The 24,461-nt window shown below is 44.4% G+C and overlaps 1 protein-coding gene across 5 annotated transcripts in view; it reads left to right on the top strand.

Annotated features, from left to right (window-relative positions):
* The window catches only part of astn2 (astrotactin 2), a 1,598,826-nt gene that overhangs the window by 807,640 nt on the left and 766,725 nt on the right, over window positions 1-24,461 (top strand). The window lies entirely within an intron of this gene.

Raw genomic sequence — 24,461 nt, 5'->3', positions numbered from 1 at the left:
GCACCTTGTACCATTGCAGAATTGGATGACCCTGCCTTTGAGTGGGCAGAAACAGCCACCTCCATTGCAGTTGTAGGCAGCTATACATTTTGAGTGCTTCTCCTATCAAAGCCTCAGGATCCCACTTTACCAGCTCATCATGCTGGTTGATCAGCGTGGAGAGCCAGTAAGATTGTGAGAGAAACAAGAAACTGGGTTTGCATTGGGAGATCAGACGCACAGGCAATGACACCCACTATCAGTCTGCAGCTGACTCCCTGGTGTGAATAGATTCCATCCACTCCCCCTACTGGCGTGAATCATACTTTGCTTCATTTTTTTCATTACGTGGCATAAGATTTGAGTTTTCCTTTTACCGAGAAAAAGGGTATGGAATTCTTCTGTTTGCATGCTCGTTCAATTCTTAGAATTTCTTTAGTAAGATCACTCCCTCAGAAACAGATACTGTGGGCAAGTGTCCCTGTTTGTTTCCATGTGCATACTTTTGCTGACTTTTTAAAGTAGCAACTAATCTCTTTGTGTAGCATTGCAAAATCCTTTGAATTTGCTCTCAGATGGTTGCCCTTGGTCTCGTACCAAATTATTCAGTGTCGATCTTCATCTTGTTTTGGACTGAATGGTGCAACATCATCAGAAGGAACATTTGTGAAAGATACTCCGTTATTTGCCAAAGTTACGCTCCGTGCGTATGTCACTTCTGGTTGGTTCGACTGAATGCCGTCATGCAGAACTAAGAACTATTGCTTCATTAAATGGTCAACCAGCTGGTGCAATTAGCAATTATCCTAACCCTCTCTTTCCCCTCCAGCCTCTATTGCTTCATGAAGTGAGGCAAATGAAATTGATAGCTTCAAGAACCTGTTAAATAGGCCAGTGGCTATTCTGTAATTATACAGGAGCAAAGAGCAGATGCTGTACCTAATAGGCGCCAAGTTCTATCTGCCCATTACCACTTTACTCATCGACCCACACTGGCTCTCAGTTTGGCAGCACCACAGACTTAGCATTTTCATCTTTGTATCGAAATATCCCTGCAACTCTTTGGGATCTCTGTTCTTCCTTCAGTCCTGAGCATTCCCAATTTTTACAAACTCCATCATTGGACTTCCAGCCACCTAGATCACAAACTTTGGAATTCTCTCTCTAAATCTCTCTGCCTCCCTCCTCCTCTCTCCTCATTTAAGATGCTCCTTAAAATCTGGCTGTTTGACAAAGCATTTAGTCACCTGTCCGAAAGTTTCATTCTGTTTTTTGGTAATGCACCTGCCTTGTGACATTTTATTATGTTAAAAGAACTTGTTAAATTCAGGTTGTTACATGGATGAAGCACAGTAATGAGGCAAGTGCTAGTGGAATAGCTTCCCCCACCTGAACTTACATGCTCCCTATAAACAAAAGAAGCCACAAATGAGTGTGTTGATATTATTACGCTCGTGAAGTCTTAGCTGCAGTTAATGTCACTTATTATCATTGGATAGTGTTCTTGGTTCTGTCAACTTGAGGAAGGCAGTGGCGCCGTGGTACTGTCACTGAACTCATAATCCAAAGAACCAGATCTTGCTCTGGGAACCCAAGTTCAAATCTCACCATTTGTATTCAATGTAAAAAGAAATCTGGTAATAAACTCTAATAATAACCATGAAACAATTGTCTTAAAACCCCATTCGGTTCAATAGTGTCCTTTTAGGGAAGGAAATCTGCTGTGCTTACCTGGTCTGGCCTACACGTGACTCCAGATCCTCAGCAAGACGGTTGACTTGCAAATGTCCTCTGAAATGGAGGGCAGTCAGGGCGGGGTGATAAATGCTGGCCCAGCCAGCAATGTTCGTGTCCTGTGAATAAAAAATGAATTTGCAAACAAATCCCACAGCTTCTGTCTAGTCTTCCAGCCCTTGATTTCTGTAATAACCATTTTTAAAATGTCAAATAATAAAGCACTGTGCACTGCATAAGGTATAATTTGGTGCAGACAAACAGAGTGCTTAGATTTCCAATGAATGCAAGACTCAATATTTTGCTAGCTGCAGATGGAAAGGCATAAAATGTACTTTTGTTTAGGGTTGATGAGCAAGCCAATGTATCTGTAATACCAAGACAGCATGACATGTTAATCTCACTACCTCTCAGACTGGCAGAATGGAAATCTTCCACTTCGACACAAGGGGTAGAACCTTTCAATCCCGCCCACCATGGGCATCGTAGCGAGCAAACATAGACCAGACAAAGGCCCGTTGACCTCTGGCGAGATTTTCCAGCATTGGGGCAAGTGCAGCTGGAAAATCCCATCCGAAGCGTTTGTTCAATTAGGTTTTTTTAATTCATTCTTGGTACGTGGACGTCACTGGCTTACCAGCAGTTATTGCCCATCCTTACGTGGCGAAAAACTGCAGCAGGCGACGGTGCAGAGGGACATCGGGGTCCTTGTGCATGAGTCGCAAAAACCCAGCCTGCAGGTGCAGCAGGTGGTCAGGAAGGCGAATGGGATGCTGGCCTTCATAGCGAGGGGGATTGAATATAAAAGTAGGGAGGTCTTGCTGCGGCTGTATAGGGCATTGGTGAGGCCGCAGCTGGAGTACTGTGTGCAGTTTTGGTCGCCGTACTTACGCAAGGATATTTTGGCCTTGGAGGGAGTGCGGAGGGGGTTTACTAGGCTGATACCGGAGTTGAGGGGGTTGAGCTATGAGGAGAGGCTGAATAAACTAGGCTTGTACACGTTAGAGTTTAGAAGAATGAGGGGAGATCTCATTGAGACATATAAGATGATGAATGGGATGGATAGGATAGAGGTGGAGAGGCTCTTCCCACTCAGAAAGGATAATAGGACTAGGGGGCACAGCCTCAAGATTAAGGGGGGGGCGGCTTAGAACGGAGTTGAGGAGGAACTTCTTCACTCAAAGGGTGGTGAATCTCTGGAATTCTCTGCCCGTTGAAGTGGTGGAGGCTGCCTCGCTAAATATTTTTAAGACGTGGGTTGATGGGTTTTTGATAAGCAAGGGGATTAAGGGTTATGGGGAGAGGGCGGGAATGTGGAACTGAGCAGCGACAGATCAGCCATGATCTTATTGAATGGCGGGGCAGGCTCGAAGGGCTGGATGGCCTACTCCTGCTCCTATTTCTTATGTTCTTATGTTCTGAGTCACCGTTGCAAGGGCAGTTAAGAGTCAATCACATTGCTGTGGCTCTGGAGTTTAGTGTAGGCCAGACCAGGTAAAGATGGCAGATTTCTTTCCCTAAAGGACATTAGTGAACCAGATGGGTTTTTTCTGGCAATCAATAATGGTTTCATGGTTATCAGTAGATTCTTAATTCCAGATATTTTCTGCTGTATTCAAATTTCACCATCTGCTGTGGCGGGATGCGAACCCGGGTCCCCAGAACATTAGCTGAGTTTCTGGATTAATAGTGATAATGCCTCAAGACAGGCCATCACCATATGGACACGAGGTAGTAGAGCTCATCCTTATTTGAAGAGGATGAAGTATTTTCATGAATGACCCGTGAATAAATTGCAAATGTGCAGTGCAACTTAGTGCAGAGGAGGGGTAAAATAAAGCATTCACAATACGCCTTTAGTCATAATCTGAGAAGACAGACACCTCAATCAATAAATGAGGCAATTGACAATTTTGATAACCAGATACAGAGCATGAGATGTTGAACATCTGTCCCCACAAGTGCTTTCAGGCCTGCTGAGATTTTCCAGCATGTTTCTGTTTTTTGTTTCAGATTCCGGCATCCGCAGTATTTTGCGTTTATGAAATGTTGGCATTTAGTAGTTGGGAAAAGATGAGAAAATATAAATTTGCCCAAAAGAATCCCTTTGTTGATGGAACCACTTGGTTTGATAAAACATACAGGTGATAAGTTGCCTCTTCTGTGTTTCAAACTTCTGATGTATATTCTGATTTAAGTGGCAACACCAATTCCGAAAGAGATATACTCGGTGGCCACCTATCAGAGATTGAAACTTGAGAAAACCTGAATTTAAAACAATGCAATGGGGATTTTAATACAATCTTCATGCCCGTATAACTTCTCACAGTCTGGTGGTACATTTGTTAATTTATCACTTAATATAACTGGACTACTGTATAGTTTTCTGCCCTGAGAAAGATGTGTTTTATAATATGGGGATTCATGGGCTTGTGGGGGGAGGGAGGGGAAACAATTTGAAGATTTATTAAAGTTGTCTGTTGGAAATATGGATATCATCAAAAAATGCAAGTTGCTCTGCCTGGTTGATTGAGGCACCCTTTTGACAGTGGTTGTCCCATAGCAACATAATGAGCAGTGAGGGAAAAATTTGAACCAAGCAAATAAACAAGGGCAAGCAAATGGCTTGATCCAAAATTCTGGTTGGGGATTTGAAGCAAGACCTAGAGTGGATCACTCCACAGGGGACCACAGAGTAGGACAGGATGTGTTTCCACTGCAGTGTGTTTACCTGCCTGCCATTATCTAGAGGGTTCTGTCCCACTTCCTGATTCCCTGTGAAGAGGAGGTACCAGAGATGGATCTATTTTTGAAATGGGGAAGGGTTTGGAAATCAGAAGCTTAAAAGGACTTGGGAGTCCTGGTTCAGAACCATCATAAAGTTAACCTACAGATTCAGTTGGCAATTGGGAAGGCAAAATTCAGTGTTAGCATTCATTTCCAGAGGACGAGACTACAAGAGCAGGGATATGCTGCTGAGGCTGTATAAGGGTCTGGTTAGACCCTATTTGGAATATTGTGAGCAGTTTTGGGCCCCATACCTTAGGAAGGATGTGCTGGCCTTGGAGGGGTCCAGAGGAGATTCACATGTATGATCCTAGGAGTGAAGAGTTTGTCACATGAGGAGCAGTTGAGACTCTGGGTCTATACTCGGCGGAGTTTAGAAGGATGAGGGAGGGATCTAATTGAAACTTGCAGAATACTAAGAGGCCGAGACAGAGTGGACATGGGGAGGATGTTTCGACTAGTGGGAGAGATCAGAAACTGAGGGCATAACCTCAGAGTGAAGGGACGCTCCTGTAAAACTGAAATGAAGAGGAATTTCTTCAGGCAGAGGGTGTGAATCTGTGGAACTCTTTACCGCAGAAGGCTGTGGAGGCCAGTTCGTTGAGTGTCTTTAAAACAGAGATAATCAATAAGGGGATCGGGGGAAGGTAGGAGAATGGGGATGAGATTCAGATCAGCCATGATTGAATTGCGGAGCAGACTAGATGGGCTGAATGACCTAATTCTGTTCCTATATCTTATGGCCTTATGAAATTGTAGAATCATAGTATAGTCACAACATAGAATGAGGCCATTCATCCCATTTTGTTGATACTGGTTCTCTGCCAGAGCAATCCTGCTGGTCCCACCACCACGCCTTTCCAGGCAGTTCTACAATTTTTTTTCTCTCATGTGCTTATCAAGTTCCCTTTTGAAAGCCATGTTTGAATTGACATTCATCATCTCTCAGGCAATGCACAGTAAATCCTAAACACTCACTGTTTTTGTTGTTGTTCATGTTACATTTTATTCTTTTGCCTTGCACCTGAAATCAGCATCCAATCATTCTCAACTCTTCTGCCAATGCAGATATTTTCTTCCTATTTAATCTGTCCAGAACGCTCATGATTTTAAATCCTTCTCTCGATCTTCTTTTCTCTAAGGACAACAATCACAGTTTCTCCAGTGCATCCTCATCATTGAAAACTCTCCCTCCTGAAACCCTCCTTGTCAATCTTTCCTGCAGCATCTCGAAAGCCTTCAGATCTTTCCGAAAGTGGGGCACTGAGAATGTCACTCCAGTTGAAGTTGAACCAGTGTTATATAAAGGTTCACCATAATGTCCTTGCATTTATATCTCGAGCCCATTCCATGGGCAGTAAGGTGGCACAGTGTTTAGCACTGCTGCCTCACAATGCCAGGGACCCGGATTTGAATCTGGCCTCGACTCACTGTCTGTGTGGAGTTTGCACATTCTCCCCCTGTCTGCATGGGTTTCCTCCGGGTGCTCTGGTTTCCCCCCACAGTCCAAAGATGTGCAGGTTAGTCGGATCGGCCGCACTAAATTGCCGCTTAGTGTCAAGGGACTAGCTAAGGTAAATGCATGGGGTTATGGGGTAGGGCCTGGGTGGGATTATGGTCGGTGCAGACTCAATGGGCCAAATGGCCTCCTTCTGCACTGTAGGGATTCTCTGATTCCAACTCTAACATGCAGAACATAGTCTGTGGAAGTGGGCCGACTGTGGTTCTCTATTGTAGAATCTGGACCCTTTGTTTCGAACTGTGGTGCATTCGGAACATGTCAGTGCAGTATGGACACTTCACAAACACCATGTCCGTTCTGCTACTGAACACCAAGTCTGATTCCATTACAAGATTATTTTCCATCCCCTTTCAGTCTGTAATCTTGGTTTGGTTTTTAGCAACACCTTCGGGGAAAAAAAAAGCTTCTTTTGGTTATAAATTTTTGCGATTTTTTTATAGCCATTTCTGGCTAAGGGTCACTCACAGGTCAATGCAAAGCAAGGATGAACTGTCCCTGAGCACCTTTTGCCTTCTTATGACCGGTGTGATTTTACCAGCCATTCACTCCGTGCTGCCACTACGACTAGGATGGAGAATCCAAGGACAGAATACCCTACAGGCCATTTGGCCCATCGAGCCTGCACCAACAGCAATCCAATCCAGTCCCTATTCCTGTAATCCCACATATTGACCCTATTAGTCCCCCTGACACTACGGGGCAAGTTTAGCATGGACAATGGGATTGAATCCAGGTCCCTATAGATGCGAGGCAGCAATGCTAACCACTATGCCACCATGCCACACAGAATTTGGTGCTCAGACAAATCCCTGTTCAATGCAAGGGGATCAGAAAATTCCACGGCCCTAAGACTCCAGCCATGTTTTTTTTTACTATAATTGAACAGCCATACAAAGTACAGTAAGAAGTCTCACAACACCAGGGTTGAAGTCCAACAGGTTTATTTGGCATCACGAGCTTTCAGAGCACTGCTCCTTCAAGTGATGACGGTGACTCACCAAATGAAGGAGCAGCGCTCCAAAAGCTTGCGATATCAAATAAATCTGGACTTCAACCTGGTAATGTGAGACTTCTTACTATGCCCACGCCAGTCCAATGCTGGCATCTCCACATCAATACAAAATACGGCCTTGAAATCTCTGCTCTGAAGTGCTGAATGTTATGCTTTGCAATCGTTTAATGTTGAGTTTCCCAGTATTTTCTTGCTTGATCGTTGATTTTCATTTTTACGTTTAATGTGCGTTGCCAAAAAAAGCCCACAGCGGTTGTTCTTTTGGAATGTGACTATTGGAGCTGACGTAAAAAGTTGAAACTTCTGTTTTCTGCCAGAGTCAGCCCCCTTGTTGTGGATGTGTGAAATGAGTGTGCAAAAGTCGTAAATTATCTGCCTCGTAAGATGAGGAGCACAGCACAGAACAAAAGGAGCCTGACAAATGTAACGCAGGGGAAAGAGAAACTGTGTTCATTAATCAATCGCTTATTCTGTGCTTTAGCAGAGAATTTAATTAACCTTCCCTTAATGACTTTAACTCTCCCAAAACAAGCACTGTCAGTTCCTGCTGCGGTGCTCCATTTACAGGTCTACAAAAAGAAACAATCCAAAAATGCTGCACTCTCCTTCTCAGGCATCCAATACTCACCTCACAGCCTTCCTGCAATAGGTTATCAACCCCGAAGTTGAGCAGATTTAACCAAACAACTGGCAGTGTTGTTGATTCTATTGAACGAGTAAGAAGCCTCACAACACCAGGTTAAAATCCACAGGTTTATTTGGAATCACGAGCTCTCGGAGCACTGCTCCTTCCTCAGGTGAGTCATCTGAGGAAGGAGCAGCACTCCGAGAGCTTGTGATTCCAAATAAACCTGTTGGATTTTAACCTGGTGTTGTGAGACGTCTTCATGTGCCCACCCCAATCCAACGCTGGCACCTCCGCAACCCAGTTGAATGAGACTATGACAAAAAAATTGTACCTCCAACACCGTTTTCCTATGCTGGTTTTATGTGATATACATGGACTTCCAAAAAGGCATTTGATACAGTACCACATGACAACTTGTGAGCAAAGGTAGAGCTCATGGAATAAAAGGTAAAGTAGCAACATCAATATAAAATTGGCTGAGTGGCTGGAAACAGCGAATGGGGGTTAATGGATGTTTCTCAGTCTGGAGAAAAGTTTGTGGCAGAGTTTCCTGAGGGGTCAGCGTTGGAACCCTTGTTTTTCCTGATACATATTTGTGACCTTGACCTTGGGTGTACAAGACATAATTTCAATATTTGTGGATGATACGAACCTTAGAAGGATTACGAACTGTGAGGAGGAGAGTGTAGAACTTCAAAAAGGCATAGGCTAGCTTTGCAATAGAAGGACGGGCGACAGATGGGCCAGAATTCTACTGTTCCGCCCGCCAGGGGCTGGATAATGGGAAGGTTTTGGAGAGAGTATGGAAAATGTTTAGCAGGATGTTGCCTGGTATGGAGGGTATTGGCTGTGAGGAGAGATTGAATGAACTGGGATTGTTTTCCCTGGAAAGATGAGCACTGAGGGACGATCTGAGGTATAGGTAGGGTGAACAGTTGGACGCTTTTTTTCCCAAGGAAGAAAAAGGGGGCACAAGTTCAAGATAAGGGGGGTAAGGTTCAGTGGAGATGGGCAGGGGAAGTTTCTTCCAAGGGTGGGGCCTGGAATGCACTGCCAAGTGAGGTGATTGAGGCAGTTATATTGGCCACATTTAAAACTTATCTTGATAGACCTTTGAACAAATGGGGAAATAGAGGGATATAAGCGATTGATCTAGGCAGGAAAACGTGATCGGCGCAGGCTTGGAGGGCCGAAGGGCCTGTTCCTGTGCTGTACTGCTCTTTATTGTTTGATTTTACGGTTTTGGGATGAGCAAGGCCATAAAATTCCCCTCATGATGTTCAATGCGGAGAAATGTGAAGTGAGTCATTTTTTGCTTCATAGAATCCCTATAATGCAGAAGGAGTCTATACTGATGGTGTACCAAGTTTGCAATGACCGCAACCCCACCCAGACTCTATCCCCGAAAGCCTGTGCATTTATTCTAGCTAGTCCCCCTGATACTGAGGGGCAACTTAGCATGGCCAATGCACCTAACCTGCACATCTTTGGACTGTGGAAGGAAACTGGAGTACCCGAAGGAAACCCATGCAGATAAGAGGAGAATGTGCAAACACCACACAGACATTGATCCAAGCATTCATTTCTAAAGGCCTAGAATACAAAAACAGGGATGTGCTGCTGAGGCTGTATAAGGCTCTGGTCAGACCCTTTTTGGAATACTGTGAGCCATTTTGGGCCCCTTATCTAAGAAAGGATGTGCTGGTCTTGGAGGGGGTCCAGAGGACATTCACAAGAATGATCGTGGGAATGAAGGATTTGTCACCTGAGGAGCGGCTGAGGAGTCTGGGTCTATACTCGATGGCGTTTAGAAGGATGAGGGGGGATCTATTTGAATAATTAGTATTACAGAATACTAAGAGGCCTAGATAGAGTGAACATGGAGAGGATGTTTTCACTCGTTGGAAGAACTAAAACTCGAGAGCTCAATCTCAGAGTGAAGGGATGCTCCTGGAAAACTGAGATGAAGCAAAATTTCTTTAGCCAGAAGGTGGTAAATCTGTGGAACTCATTGCCACAGAGAACTGTGGCGGCCAGGCCATTGAGTGTCTTTCAGATAGAGATAGATAAGTTCTTGATCAGTGAGGGGATCAAGGGTTAAGGTGAGAAGACAGGAGAATGGGGATTGGAATTATATCATTCAATGATGGAGCAGACTTGGTGGGCTGAATGGCCTAATTCTGCTCCAATATCTTATGGTCAAATGATCTTATAATGCAAAACGTAGGGTTCAGTTCGACAGATGATTTGTCGAGATTCAACGTGATTTTAGCTTTGTTTTTAATACAAAATGCAAGATACAATTGTGGTACAATATGATGGTGTGAGACTGTGCTCAGGAGGAAGTCACTCAAGATGCCAGGTTTGCATTGATTAACTTCTACAAATACAAAACAATGATTTTCATGTTCCCAGGGGACTCATTCGGTTTTATAACATTTTAAACGTGATTTTCTTTTGCTTATTTTGGTTATTACTAACCAATTTACATTATGTTGGCCCGGTAAGTAGTTTGGAAGAGACAGTATAACTCCTGACTTTATTGAAGCATGGAAGCCAATAGCACAGAAAGGAAGCTCTTTGATCCACAATTTTTTTATTCAGTCATGGGCACCGCTGGCTGGCCAGAATGTATTGCCCATCCCGAGTTGGCCCTTGAACTGAGTAGCTTGCTGACCATTTCCGAGGGCAGTTGAGAGTTTAAAACATTGCTGAGGCTCTGGAGTCGCGTGTAGGCCAGACCAGGTAAGCTTGGCAGATTTCCTTCCCTCAGGGGCTTCAATGAACCAGATGGGTTTTTCTGACAATCAGCAATGGTTTCGTGGTCATCAGTGGATTCTTAATTCCAATTTTATGTTGGTTTTTTGAAAGAGCAACTCAGGTCCATGACCTTATGTCCATCAAGCTGGTTTCCTTCTGGAGCCCTGCAAATGTATCTGCATTTCTGATAAGATACAAAGCTCCCTGTTTCAATGACTCCCTATGGCAAGTTATTCCATGGTCTAAAAATCCTGGTGATAAAACATACTTCTTGACTTCTCGCTGCATTCTATTCATGGCAATTTCAAATTGATAGCTCGCCTCAGTAATTTCTCAAACTTGCCATTTGAAACCTAACATTTATAGGGAACCTAATATCTATTCTGCACGAATTTAACATGAGGATCTCATTAACATTTTCTTTTTGCCTTCCTTTCCCTGTTGTAACTAGTTAGACTGAAACGCTTGCTGACTGTTAGACAGTAGACCAATGATACTAAACATTAGCCAGAAAGGAGGAAGAAATCGGAACTATGAGAGAGAAGGTGTTGTGTTTAATTTCATGTTCTTGGCGGGTATGAGCTGGGGATTCACTTGATCCCCTATCAAGTAGGGAGGTGTATGCTTGTAATGTGTAACTCTGTCATTAAATATTAAATTTTTGTAAAAGTTAGCTTTTACATGTCATTAACAAGCCTGGCGATCGATTGCCTGGGAAAGGTTCTCGCTGGCGAGGATTAGGCATGCTCCCCGTGAATGTGGAGCAGTCGACTTGGCCACACCAGTGGAACCGGAGGCTGTTAAGGCTCCCCGTGGGGGCCGAGGGAAAGGGGGGGTGGGGGGGTGGGGGGGTGCCCCTTGGGCATTGCCGGACTGGCACCTGGGCAATGCCTCCCAGGCAGTGCCAGGGAGCAGGGCTAATGGAGGAGGGGCCAACGGAGGAAGGCGCCAGTGGGTGCAGGGCGACTGGGAGTAAGCAGCCCGCTATCACTCTGCAGTGATTGGAGAAGGGATGGAGGGAGAGGGGCCCACTGCCACTCTGCGGCGACCGGTGTAGGGAGGGAAATGGGGCTGCGATCGGTGGGGGAGGGTGAGGATCCACGAAACCCAGTGCTGGGTATCTTTTCCAAAATAACACTCTTTCGCAGCTCTGATTACAGACACTTTTGGCATTATATTGGAACAGGAGTAGGCCGTTCAGGCCTTCAAGTCTATTCTGCCATTCAGTTAGATCATGGGCGAACTGTACACGGTGGCACAATGGTTAGTGCTGCTGCCTCAGGGACCCGGTTTGATTCCACCTTGGGTTACTGTCTGTGCAGACTCTGTACACTCTCCCTGTATCTGCGTGGGTTTCCTCCGGGTGCTCCGGTTTCCTCCCACAGTCCAAAAAACGTGCTGGTTCAGTGCTAAATTCTCCCTCAGTGTAGCCGAATAGGTGTCAGAGTAGGGAATTTTCATTGCACTGGTGAAGGTAAGCCTACTTATGACACTAATGAATAAACCTTACTTCAACACTTGACCTGCAGTTGCTCCAAATCCCTTGGCGACCCACCAATAAAAACCTATTGACCCCAGGATTAAAAAGATGCTTTGCTCCAACATCCACAGCCTTTTGGGGGAGGAAGTTCCAGTTGTCAGTGACCCGCTGTGTGAACGCTTCCTGATTTCAATCACAAACGTTTGACTTTCTTGTTAAGATTATGACTCATTGGTCTTGATTCTCCCACCAGGTGAAAAATTACTTTTCCATATCTGTTCCATTAAGTTTGTTTATTACTTTAAAAAAAAGCCTCGATTTGGTCATCCCTCAACTGAATAAACCCATGGGAATGTAAACCAATTTTATTCAATACTTTCTATCCTGTAAACCTTTTAGCATTCTGATAAATCTGTGCTGTTCTCTATCCAGGGCTAATGTTATTTTCTTAAGTTAATATTGCAAGTTGGAAATACTGGAATACTGTATACAATTCTGGTCACTCTATTATAGAAAGGATATTATTAAACTGGAAAAAGTACAAAAAAGATTTACTACGATGCTACCGGGACTTGATGGTTTGAGTTATCAGAAGAGGTTAGATAGGCTGTAATTGTGACGACTTCAAAAGAATGTTGTTGACTATAAAGTGCTTTGGAATGTCCTGAGGTTGTGAAAGGCTCTATTAAAGAAGCCTTTTCCTTGGAACATAGGAGACTTAGGAGTGATCTTTCTGAGGTCTATAATATACTGAGGGACGTGGATCAGCTAGATAGACAACATCTTTTCCCAAAGGTGGGAAGGGAATCTAAAACTAGACGGCATAGGTTTAAGGTGAGAGGGGAGAGATAAAAAGGATCCAGAGGGGCAATTTTTTCCACACAGAGGGTGGTGAGTACCAACAAGTTGCCAGAGGTAGTAGTAGAGGTGGGTACAATTTTGTATGTTAAAAAGCATTCAGACAGTTGCTTTTTCAGGGTAAGATGGGTAGAGAGGGATATGGGTCAAATCCAGGCAATCGGGACTAGCATAGTGTTTAAAAAAAAAGGGTGGCATGGACAAGTTGGGCCGAAGGGCCTGTTTTCATGCTGTAAACCTCTACGACTCTAGGTGGACAATCTTTCATCAGAATTGATGACCTGAAATGTTGAATCTGTTTCTCTCCACAGATGCTGCCTGACCTGCTGAGTGTTTTCCAGCATTTTATATTTTTATTTCTGATTTTGTAGCATTTTGTTTTGATATTAGCGTTTGTTTTCGTGCCCAGAACTGAACTCAGTACATCTCATGGGGTCTGATCAAGGATCAAAAAGGAGGCATACTTTTCTCAATTGATATTCTAACCCCTCTGAGATAGAAGCTAACATTTCATTAGCCTTGTTGATTACTCACTGCATCAATAAATTAACTTCTAATAGTTTGTGTATCTCGACACCTCATCCCTTTGCTCCTCCACAGTCCATGTGTGTTGTCATTAAGAAAATACTCAAATTTGCTTCCCTCACTGAATCGATTTCCATGAGTAATCTCCAGCTATGCTTCTCACTTAGTGCTATCTGATAACTTAGGTACACAATTCTCTATTTCTTCATCAAACTTACGAATGTATAATATTATGTAAAACTGAGGCCCCAGTACAGACTCCAGTGGAATACCATTCAGCCATGTTGCTTGCTGAAACCTTTATTCGAGGTTATTTTTATTCACGTAGCTCCTCAGGGCGGGATTCTCCAGCCCTTCCCCCTGGTAGGAAGTTCTGATCCCATCGAAAGCAGCCCCCCTCGGGACGGATTCTTTGGCTGCGGAGGGGGAGGGGTGGGGGCAGCCATACAGGACACCATAGACTTCAATGACGCCAGGATATCCCACCGGCGATCCGTGGTGACGCACCTCCGCCATTGGGAAACTTGCTGCAGAGGAGCTGGGAAATCCTGCTCCGAGGGCACAATCTTACCAGCTGTTCATGCCACACTCCTGCTGCAACAAGGTTGGAGACCCTGCCGGCCAGCCAACTCTCCGTTCATGTATCACGCTGGGAAAAGCCCGCAGGCAGGAACGATGACAAGATTCCAGCCTAAGTGTTTTGCGGCTGGAATAGAACAATTCCTCCATATGCAGCGATCAGCCAAATATCTTCTGGCTTCAGTGAATTTCATTTCAGAAATTGTTACTTTACGCTTGATCCAAATTTCTTTGGCACCAGTTTACGTTTCATCTGACAGGAAATTGTTCAGTCGGCTTCTAACTTGGGCAGAGTCTAGAATTCTAAGCTCTGCACAGAAATATTATATTCCATGTAAATTTACCAATTTAGGTTCTGAATTATCTGACTTGATACGGTGGCACAGTGGTTTGCGCTGCTGTCTCGCAGCGCCGGGGACTTGGGTTCAATTCTGGCCTCGGGTCACTGTCTGTGTGGAGTTTGCACATTCTCCTCATGTCTGCGTGAGTTTCCTTTGGGTGCTCCGCTTTCCACCCACGCTCCAAAGGTGTGCAGGTTAGGTTAGTTGGCCATGCTAAATTGCCTCTTAGTGTCAGGGGGATTAGCAGGGTAAATACGTGGGGTTGCGGGGAGAGGGCCTGGTTGGGATTGTTGTCGGTGCAGGCTCGATGGGCCAAATGGCCTCCTTCTGCACTGTAGGGTCTCTATGATTCTATGATCCTACGATAAATGGTCCTGACGCAATAACTCATAGTGCCTGAAACAAAAGCACACTAAACACAATGGCCTTAATAAAGCTTTATTACCTTCCTACCTCGCACTGAACTCTGTTCCTGATGGCTTTGACAATTCAGAACAAATTTAGGGTTGACTGGGACAACAGTCAAGAGAATGACCTCCTTCTGCACTGCAGTGATTCTATGAGCTCTGAATGTTTAGCTTGCTGCTGTGTAGCTGAAAAGCCTGTGTTCAGGTGAAGGACGAACAACCTATCTTGTGTATCTCTGACTTTGATCCACTTTTACCTTCTCGTGTTCATTTATATTTTTATGTGAGGATTTAGTCTGGTCTTACAAAGCCATTGGCAGCAAGAGTTATGCTAAAAGGTAATTGCTACATGTGTGATAGCACAGTTGAAAGACGGAGGGCTGAGTCATTGTTCGCCAAAATAGCAATCAATGGGCAGCTTATTCTGCTCAGCTCACTATACGGTCATTAAGAGTGAAGTTTATTTAATACTCACAGGTAGGCTTACAAAGAACAAAGAAAATTACAGCACAGGAACAGGCCCTTCGGCCCTCCAAACCTGCACCGACCATGCTGCCCAACTGACCTAAGGCCCCCTACGCCTCCGGGGACCATATCCCTCTATTCCCATCCTATGCATGTACTTGTCAAGAATGCTCCTTGAAAGTCACTCTCATATCCGCTTCCATTACTTACCCTGGCAGCGAGTTCCAGTCACCCGCCCCTCTCTGTGTAAAAAAAAACTGCCTTGTACGTCTCCTTTAAACCTTGCCTCATGCACCTTAAACCTGTGCCCCCTAGTAATCGACTCTTCCACTGTGGGAAAAAGCTTCTGACTATCCACACTGTCCATGCCTCTCATAATCTTGTAGACTTCTATCAGGTCTCCCCTCAACCCCCGTTGCTCCAGTGAGAACAAACCAAGTTTCTCCAACCCCTTCTCATACCTAATGCCCTCCATACCAGGCAACATCCTGGTAAATCTTCTCTGTACCCTCTCCAAAGCCTCCACATTAACACTGCAATAAAGTTACTGTGAAAATCTCCTAGTCGCCACACTCTGGCACCTGTTCAGGTATACTGAGGAGAATTTAGCATGGCCAATCCATCTATCTTTCAGAACGTGGGAGGAAATCAGAGCACCTGGAGGAAGCCCACACAGGCATGGGGAGAATGTGCAAATTCCAAGTGACTGAAGCTGGGAATTGAACTCAGCTCCCTGGCACTGTGAGGCAGCAGTGCTAATTACTGTGCCACCATACTGCCCCTTTATCTTTTAATATAGAGCAGATTTTTAAACCAGAGACTTAACTGGCATGAGTAGCAGAAATTCTAATGTGATTTTGACCCCAGCTCACATTTCACAGTACCCAAAATTGTAGTGAGGGACATTATAAAGAAGCACTTTACTTGCCTGGGTGCAGGAATTGAAGATAATCTGTCCGTGTTCCACCTAGTTAAGTTTCTTGTTTAAAAGGGAGACTTGATTAGAATGTTTGCTGCTCTGCTTATTCTAAATGCTGTCAATACTACCATGTAATGCACACTGTCAGCATCTGATTACACACTCCAAAGTAGTTTCTTAAAGAGGAATGGAAGAAGCGGAAGTAATTTTAAACCTTTTGTTGCTGGAGCTTCTTTTTGTCATGATGTGAAAGGATTTTTGATTGTGAGGAGTGATGACTGAAACTTGAGGAAGTATATATTCCCACTGAGGAAGATCCCCAATCTCCTGAAAATTGGTGCATTTGATATCCTGCAAATCTGTTGTCATCTTTCTCTGGAAAAATCGCCCAATGAATAAATCTGAAAGGAAAATAGAAAACCTCAGTAGGTCAGAGAGCATCTGTGGAGAATGAAACAGAGTTAACTTTTCAAGCTGATGTCCCCCATTGACCTGAGACATTGGCCAACAGTTTGTTCATTTGCTGAAACCTTTACGCCTTATGGTCCTGCCAATGGCACACTCCAATTGCAGGTTTCCCGGTGGGCAGGGCTGTGTTGAATGGGAAACCTTGTTGACAGCAGTGGGTCTGTAATTCCCACTGCTGGCAGGCAGGCATCACCCACCATTGCGAAACGTGCCACAGAGAGGGAAGACAATTCCACTCTTTGTTTCAGGACCCCAGTGCTGGGGTCAACAGAGATAATAACTGTATACTATGTGGGAAACGGTAACCCTGCAATGCTTTTTCCTCTGGATTGACCAATTAGTAGCCAAAGGGTGTTGTTGCTGTCCAATGGCAAGAGGGCCCTGGAAGCCTAGTGGGCCAAGGTAAGCACTGAAGAAGCAGCAGATTCCAGTTCAGCAAAGAGGCAGATGGCACCAATTTTTAGGGACCCTCTCTCGTTTCCATCCATAGCTGAGGTTAGACTGGGAGGGAGGGCTTCAGCATTTAACTGGAGCTTCTTGGCCTGCTACCAGAAGTTTGCCTCCAGGCAACTGGTCCAGTTGCTGACACTTTTAGAGGTGGCACAGTGGTTAGCACTGCTGTCTCACAGCGCCAGGAACCCTGGTTCGATTCCTAGCTTGGGTCACTGTCTGTGGAGTCTGCACAATCTCCCTGTATCTGCATGGGTTTCCTCCGGGTGCTCCAGTTTCCTCCCACAGTCCAAAACAAATGCCGGTTAGGTACATTGACCATGGTAAATTGCCCTCAGTGTATCCAAACAGGCGCCGGTGTGTTGCAACTAAAGGATTTTCAGTGACTTTGTTGCAATGTTTATGTAAGCCTACTTGTGACGCTAACAAATAAATTTTAACTTTCCACCAGGTCCAGACCATATGCCTTAAGTGGTATTTAAATGCTCTTCATTGGTTGCCTACTGCTTGCAGGTGGGTTGCTCTGCTGCCCTATGCCCATTCTACCTCCGTTTCCTTGGAAAATGATCTGAGGCCAGGCCAATGTTGGCACATCAGGCTCACTGGCCAGCAGCGCCAGTTTTTATGCTTTCCCGCCTTTCCGTCCATTCCCGCTGGACTTCCCCCAGAAGTCCTGCCTATTAAACTTGTTTATTTCTCTATGGATGCTGCCTGACCTACGGAGTGTGTCCAGCATTGTCTGTGTCTATGTTGGGTCAGTACTTTTGTGTTAGAGGCACTCAGTGATCTGGAGGCCTCCCTATTACGGGACACGAGTGCAAATGTTTCTGCAGCAGCTGCTGCTTTCAGAAGACGCTGCATTGATGAGTATTTATGTTTGATACTGCCATGGAGAACAGATTGCAAGTCGACCATAGCTCACCATATGTCTCACATTGTACAAGATAGAGTACAGGCTCTCCAACTGTCTGCATTTTGAACATGTTCTCACTGTTGTACTGTGCCAATTATTTCAGGTTCCACTCTGCTATCCTCTAGCTTCCTTATGTTCCATGACTCATTCAGTGACAGTTCTTTGTCTATATTACTCGATTTCCCCCTTTGTAACTCTGGGATAATGAGAGTTATTTCTGAAGATTGTCTTTACAGAACCACAGAATCCCTACTGTGCAGAAAGAGGCCTTTCAGCCCGTTGTGTTTGCATTGACTCTCCAGGCCCTATCCCCGGAACCCCATATGCTTATCCTGCTAATTCCCCTAACCTCCACACCTTTGACACCAAGGGGCAATTTACCATGGCCAATTCACCTAAACTGTATGATGATGAAGGCAAAACACTGCGGATGCTGGAATCTGAAACAAAAACAGAATGCTGGAAAATCTCAGTAGGTCTGACAGCAGCTGTCAGAAGAGTGGGGGGTAGAACAAATTGGAGAGAGCTTTTAAATATTTGACACAGCAATGAGGAACCTCTTTTTGCACTGTATGAATTCTATGATTCATTTCCTTTTCGGGTCTGCAGAAAAAAGAGACACAGTATTCAGAAGTTAATTTTAATCGCACCACATTCTCTCGCTCTTAAAGTATTTATTAAGCCTTCAACCAGGGTGGAAATGATGATGATGTGACGCTAAAAAGGCTTAACCCAATCATGGCAAATTATCCCTCTCTGCTGTTTGGACCCATTTGCTTTAAGTAGTCCAACAACGATGTTTAAACAGCAGAAAGCAGAATCAGGAACAAGTACGATTAGAGTTAAGGTAACATCATTCACAGGGACACTTCAACACAGTTCTCAAAGTAAGCTGTATTTTACAAGAGGATTCCAACTGGAAAAGCTCAATGTTGATAAAAATCATTTCAATCAAAACTTTAAAGCCGGTTGTGAAAAGACAAAGTACGGGAGAAGGATTTTTGACGTTTGTTTCTCAAGCAATCTCGAAAAATAATTGGGTCACTTGAAAAGTTGGTCCAACTTTTGCTGAGATATTCCGCCACAAAATAGTGAATTTAATTTTTCTGCTGCATCTTTCAAATTTTAATTTACAGAGTATTAGTCCATTAATCTTTCTGTCATTGGCAGAAGAGGGATTTCTTTTCCAGTGATGTTTGTCCCAGTTGTCTTCGCATCAATGTTCAGATGGTGCTGAACACTAATCTGAATTAATTAAGAGGGAAACACCAAGGGATTTTGCTGTTTGTTGCCGGCTTATCCATGATCTTTATGAATGACGTACCCAACTCACTCGACTAGACTCCATGGGTAAAGGTTCTCCGGAAGATTGTCGTATCAGAACATATCGCCTTCAGATTTGAGGCTGTACGGATTTATTTCTTTGGTATTGCCAACAAAGATGTTGTCGGGTATTCTCCAGTCTCGCATGTCCTGCTGCCGCTGCTAGCGGGAACGGAGAATTTGGTGTTCATGCCTCCATTCACAGCAGTGGGGCTGGAGAATCCAACCACAGATGAGTCTGTAAATTCTGGCTGTTATTTTGCTTTTAGTTAAAGAGGTAGGATGGCCCAGAGGGAAGTTCTCTTGACGTCAAAGTTATTTCAAGGATCTTACTTCCTTTTTAACAGTGGGCTTTACCGGACTCTGATGGGTTAATGCACAATAATGATAGACTTTCCAAAGGATCCATAAATACTTAGCAATTGGCCAGATGGCTGATAAATTGGCCTTAGTGTGGGAATTTACCAAGTAATAGCTATGTACAAGTGGCATGGTGACACAGTGGTTACCACAAAACAGCTACATTCATGCATTCAGGCACAGGATTCCATTGTAGCTAACTGGACCTGCAACATCAGGGTGGGTAACATGATGGCACAGTGGTTAGCACTGCTGCCACATAGTGCCAGGGACCCGGTTCAATTCACAGCTTGGGTCACTATCTGTGCAGAGTTTGCACGTTCTCCCGTGTCTGAATGGGTTTCCTCCCACAGTCTGAAAGATGTGCCGGTTCGATGCATTGGTCATGCTAAACTCTCCCTCAATAGGTACTCCAATAGGTGCTGGAGTGTGACGATGAGGGGATTTTCACAGCAACAGCATTGTGGTGTTAATGTGAGCCTACTTGTGACAGTAATAAATTAAAATCTGCTGTCACCGTGGATGAACTTTTAGTGTGGAACAGCAGGTCTGTGGGTGGGTGGGGGGGGGTTTGGTGAGGGGGAGACTGTTAAAATAATGAACCACTCTGACAAAATTGAAAGCATGACTCACTAGATGAATGAGGATTTGAATGTGTGAGATGGAAGCTCTGTTTGTATGTAACTCAATTCATAACGCACTGAAGTAGACTTGAATATTTGTTGCACATAAATCTTTGTAAAGACTACTGCAGTTATAAGGTGGAAATGAATATTAATTTGTTTACTCTGACTGCCTGACTCGCTAGTGACTTCAAGTGAGAAAACTGAAGTTGAAGTATTACATTGAGATTTAGTGATTACATAACCAAAAGGGACTGATGCGCTTGCAAGTATGTCAAGGGTTATTTTCAGCCCTGGTACCAAAAGGCAATGAAAGTAAGACTTTTTTTTGGAAGAGGAGCTGGGAAGTTGGATTTTTGTTGTTGGATAACCTCAGTAAATAATGAGGCTTCAGAAGGAGCCTACTGTTTAGGCTGGACAGATGCTTCTGGAGCAGAAGACACACTGAGATCCCTAGAACCCCTACAGTGCAGAAGAGGCCATTCAGCCCACTGAACCTGCACTGGCTCTCTGACAGAGTATCTTATCCAGGTCCTCTCCCCTGCCCGATCTCCGTAATCCCACACATTCCACCTAACGGACAAATCTTGGGACACTATGGGGCATTTTAACTTGGCCAATCCACTGAACCTGCACGTCTTTGGAGTGTGAGCAGAAACTGGAGCATCTGGAAGAAACCCACACAGCGATGGGGGTGAAGTTGCAAAGTCCACACAGATAGTGACCCAAGCTGGGAATCAAACCCGGGTCCCTGGCACTGTGAGGCAGCAGTGCTAACCACTCTGCACCATGCTGTCCACAGATTATAGAGAATTAGAAACAAAACTGGATTTACTCCTGTCTTCCCTTTGTTTTCTATTGTTTTCTCTTAAAAAGTGGAAACCGGAAGAGAAAAGTGATAGTGTCTGCACTGAGTGGAATTTTCATGTCCCACCTGCCAGGGGATTTGTAATGGGCAGGACATAGACTGTGCAAAAGTCTACTGACCTTGGGCAGCATTTTCTGGCATTGGGGGTGAGCGTGGCCAGAAAATCCTGCCTTGTATCTCCATGATGTCTGAAATATTATGTGAGACAAAAAATATGCAAATATAGGACACTGAAGTAATTGTCAGCTGCCTGTTCTGTGTAGCCGTTAAGATCAAGTGCACAGTGAACTGTCATGGGGAAACAAAGCAATAATGAAACGAGAGTGAAAGAACGCACCGATAGTTGCCATCAGTTGGAACAGAGCATAAAATTATGTTGTAGGCAAATCGAATCAGTATGAGCACACCTGCTGTGTGCAGTGGAACTTGCTGTCAGCTGAGATTTTTGAGGGAAAGCCAGCACAAAATGCAGCTGAGAGAATGAAGGTCACAATTAGCAAAGTAAATAAATCCAACTGCACCCAACGGAAAACCAAAGGAAATCAAGCACAGTGTATTCAGAGCAAAGCAAGCGACGCAACTCCTCATCTTCAGGCAGCCCCACAGCATCGAGGATGACTTGCTTCCACTCCACTTCCCTAAGTCCTGAGGTTCCGGGAGTGGCCTAGTACTTCGTGTCGGTGTGTGTGCTTGATCCTGGACCGGTAGACGGGCGCCGCAACAGCTCAGTGACTAGCACTGCTAGCTGTGCAGATACATGGATTTGGGCCTGTGTCTGTGGGAGTTTGTGCATTCTCCCTGTGGTTGCGTGGGTTTCCTCCGGGCGCTCCGGTTTCCTCCCACACCCCAAAGATGTGCTCTTAGGCTGATTGGTTTTACCAAATTGACACTACTCTCCCCTGAATCTGGCTAAGTCAGGGGTTCTATTTGTAGATACGCAGGGTAGAATAGGTGTAGGGTGATGCGGCGGCACGGGCTTGTTGGGCCGAAGGGCCTGTTTCCCGTGCTGGGTTGTTCTTTGTTCTTTGTTCTTTGTCAGTCGAGTCCACGATCTGCAGACTCTGCCACAGGCTGAATAAGTGAGGCAGGCGAGGTGATTGGGGTTTGTGCACTCTGTCCAGTGCCCCGAATTTGCCTTTGCACGCGTTCAACAAAGTCTCTTGATAGGTTCAATGATTTCCCAGATAATCTCCAACTTGTTGGATTCTGACCCTGGCTCCTTTGAGTTATCAGGAATGATTTATCTCTTCAGAGATACTTTTGAGGACATCCCTAAAATGCTTCTGATGCCGTTGTGGGAATCTCCTTCCGTGACTCGGTTCCAAGTAGGGAAGAGATTCTTTGGAATCTGAGATCAGACCTGCAAATGAGATGCCCCACCCAGTGGTGCTCCTTTTGAGTAAATAGCAAAGAAAGCAAGGTGGCACAGTAGTCAGGATTGTTGCTTCACGGTGCTAAGGGCGCAGGTTCGATGTCTGACTGTCAGCGTGAAGTTTGCACCTCACACCATTCATATCCACTGTCTCTTCCTCCTCTCTTATCATCCGTTTCAGACAGGACAGCCAGAATTTTATGCCCGCTCGAAGCTCATAAAATCGTGCCTGAGGCCAACAGGGAATGCCACTCTGTGAGCCGTGCCCGCCCCAAAATCAGGGCGGGTGTGCTGGTAAAATCAGGACTGACGAATATGTTTGATGTTAGGCAGGTGAGCCTGCGAGAGAGTGCTGCCGCTATTGGACTGCTGTTCCTGCCACCAAATACAAGATCTTGTGAAGGCACAGCTGATGTTCTTTCTCTTTACTTTCAGAGACCGAATGCAGGTTGTTCAAGTTAATCAATATTAAACGACTAGCAATGCTGCAAGGTCAACATGTCTCTAAGGTCTCTATCAACATTTCTACCAGATAGACCGGTGTCAAACCACAAACAAACCCTGTGCATGCTTAGGGTATGCACCCAATGTATAAAGCACTTGAACTCAGGCTTCAAGTGAGAATATCCTTTTGGAACTTCCCACATCAATTCCACCAGATGATGGTGAAGAGAGGAATATGAACCCCATAAGTCTTATCATTAACTTTATTCAGCGTAATGTTACACTAACATGGATGCAATATGATGGAAAGATATTAATATGAGATAAATCAAGAACTAATCTATAGACTTCCCTCTTCAAAATAGCATTTTTTTAATTTAAAAAGAACATCTGCTTTACTTATTGGATACGACTCACAAACCTGCAGGTTAGGTTAAATGTTCTTCCACTTTGAATAATTCAGGCTGTTACCAGCATCACTATGGTTGCCAACACAAAAGCCAAATGGTGTGAATTTGGAGAAGCAGAAATAAAAAGCAGAATGTGCTAGAAAATGCACAGTTGGTCAGGCAACGCCCGTGGGGAGCAAACTGAATTAACATTAATGATGATCTGGTGACCTTTGTTATTCTGCGACTCATTTATTTCTTATAGTGAAAGAGGACAATCTTAAGCAGTCGAAGTATGAATGAGGCTACTGGCAGGGTACTTTGACTGCTCTTTTCGTTGATTGCCAATTTTCCATTTTATTGAATGGCTATCAATCATAAATAATAAAAATTAAAACCTTTCAGCATTGGTGCCGCTGGTCCAGTGTAAAGGCACTTGAAGTACAATACTGCACATTGCATTTTGACCAGCTAGAAGGATATATACCGTTCTTTCTTCCTGTGACGTTAGTGTCCCTTTAAGAAAGGTTTATTTTTAAGTCATGCTCAGTCTGAGGTGATATCATTGGTAGGAGGAGAAAAAGGAAAATGAACTGTGTGCAGGTTAAGTGACAAAGGTTGTTTTTAGTTTGGTTTTGGCTGCAGTCTTGGCTACATAGCTGAAAGAGGTCTCCCTCTCTCTCTCTCTCTATGTTTTTATTTTGGAAATTTTGCCAGTTAGCTGAAAGCACAGTTCGCTTGCCATCCTGCAGTAAGGAGTCTGTGCTTTGGGATTTTGGGAAGCTTTCTTGTCTTCAGAATTCAACAAATGGCCTCAATGCCAGTATCATGTGAGCATTAGTCTGTGCTGTGTTAAATCTGTGAAAAGGGTATTTTGTCTATGAAGGTTAGTTTTGATTGGGACAGCTTATAGATAATCATGAAGAGTCATATACACACATATAAAACTATATATGTGTATGATGAGGCTGCACTTGGAGTATTGTGCACAGTTTAGGTTCCCTTACTTGAGGCAAGGTGTAGTGACACTGGAGGCAGTGCAGAAGAAGTTCACTACATTGATTCCAGAGATCAGGGGTTTGTCAGATGAAGAGAGATTGAAAGTTTAGGCTTATACTCTCTGGAATTGAGAAGAATAAGATCAAATTGAGGTATACAAGATGACAAAAACGTACAAATAAAGTAGAAATGGAACAGATGCTTCCTCTTATGGGGCATTCTGGGATGAGAGGTCATAGTCTTAGGATAAGGGTAG

This window comes from Carcharhinus amblyrhynchos, chromosome 25 (genome assembly GCF_965287045.1).
Source record: "Carcharhinus amblyrhynchos chromosome 25, sCarAmb.v2.hapA, whole genome shotgun sequence".
NCBI classification, from domain to species: Eukaryota; Metazoa; Chordata; class Chondrichthyes; order Carcharhiniformes; family Carcharhinidae; genus Carcharhinus; species Carcharhinus amblyrhynchos.
The sequence above is the reverse complement of the archived record's forward strand: the minus strand, read 5'-3'. Positions and strand labels throughout refer to the sequence as shown.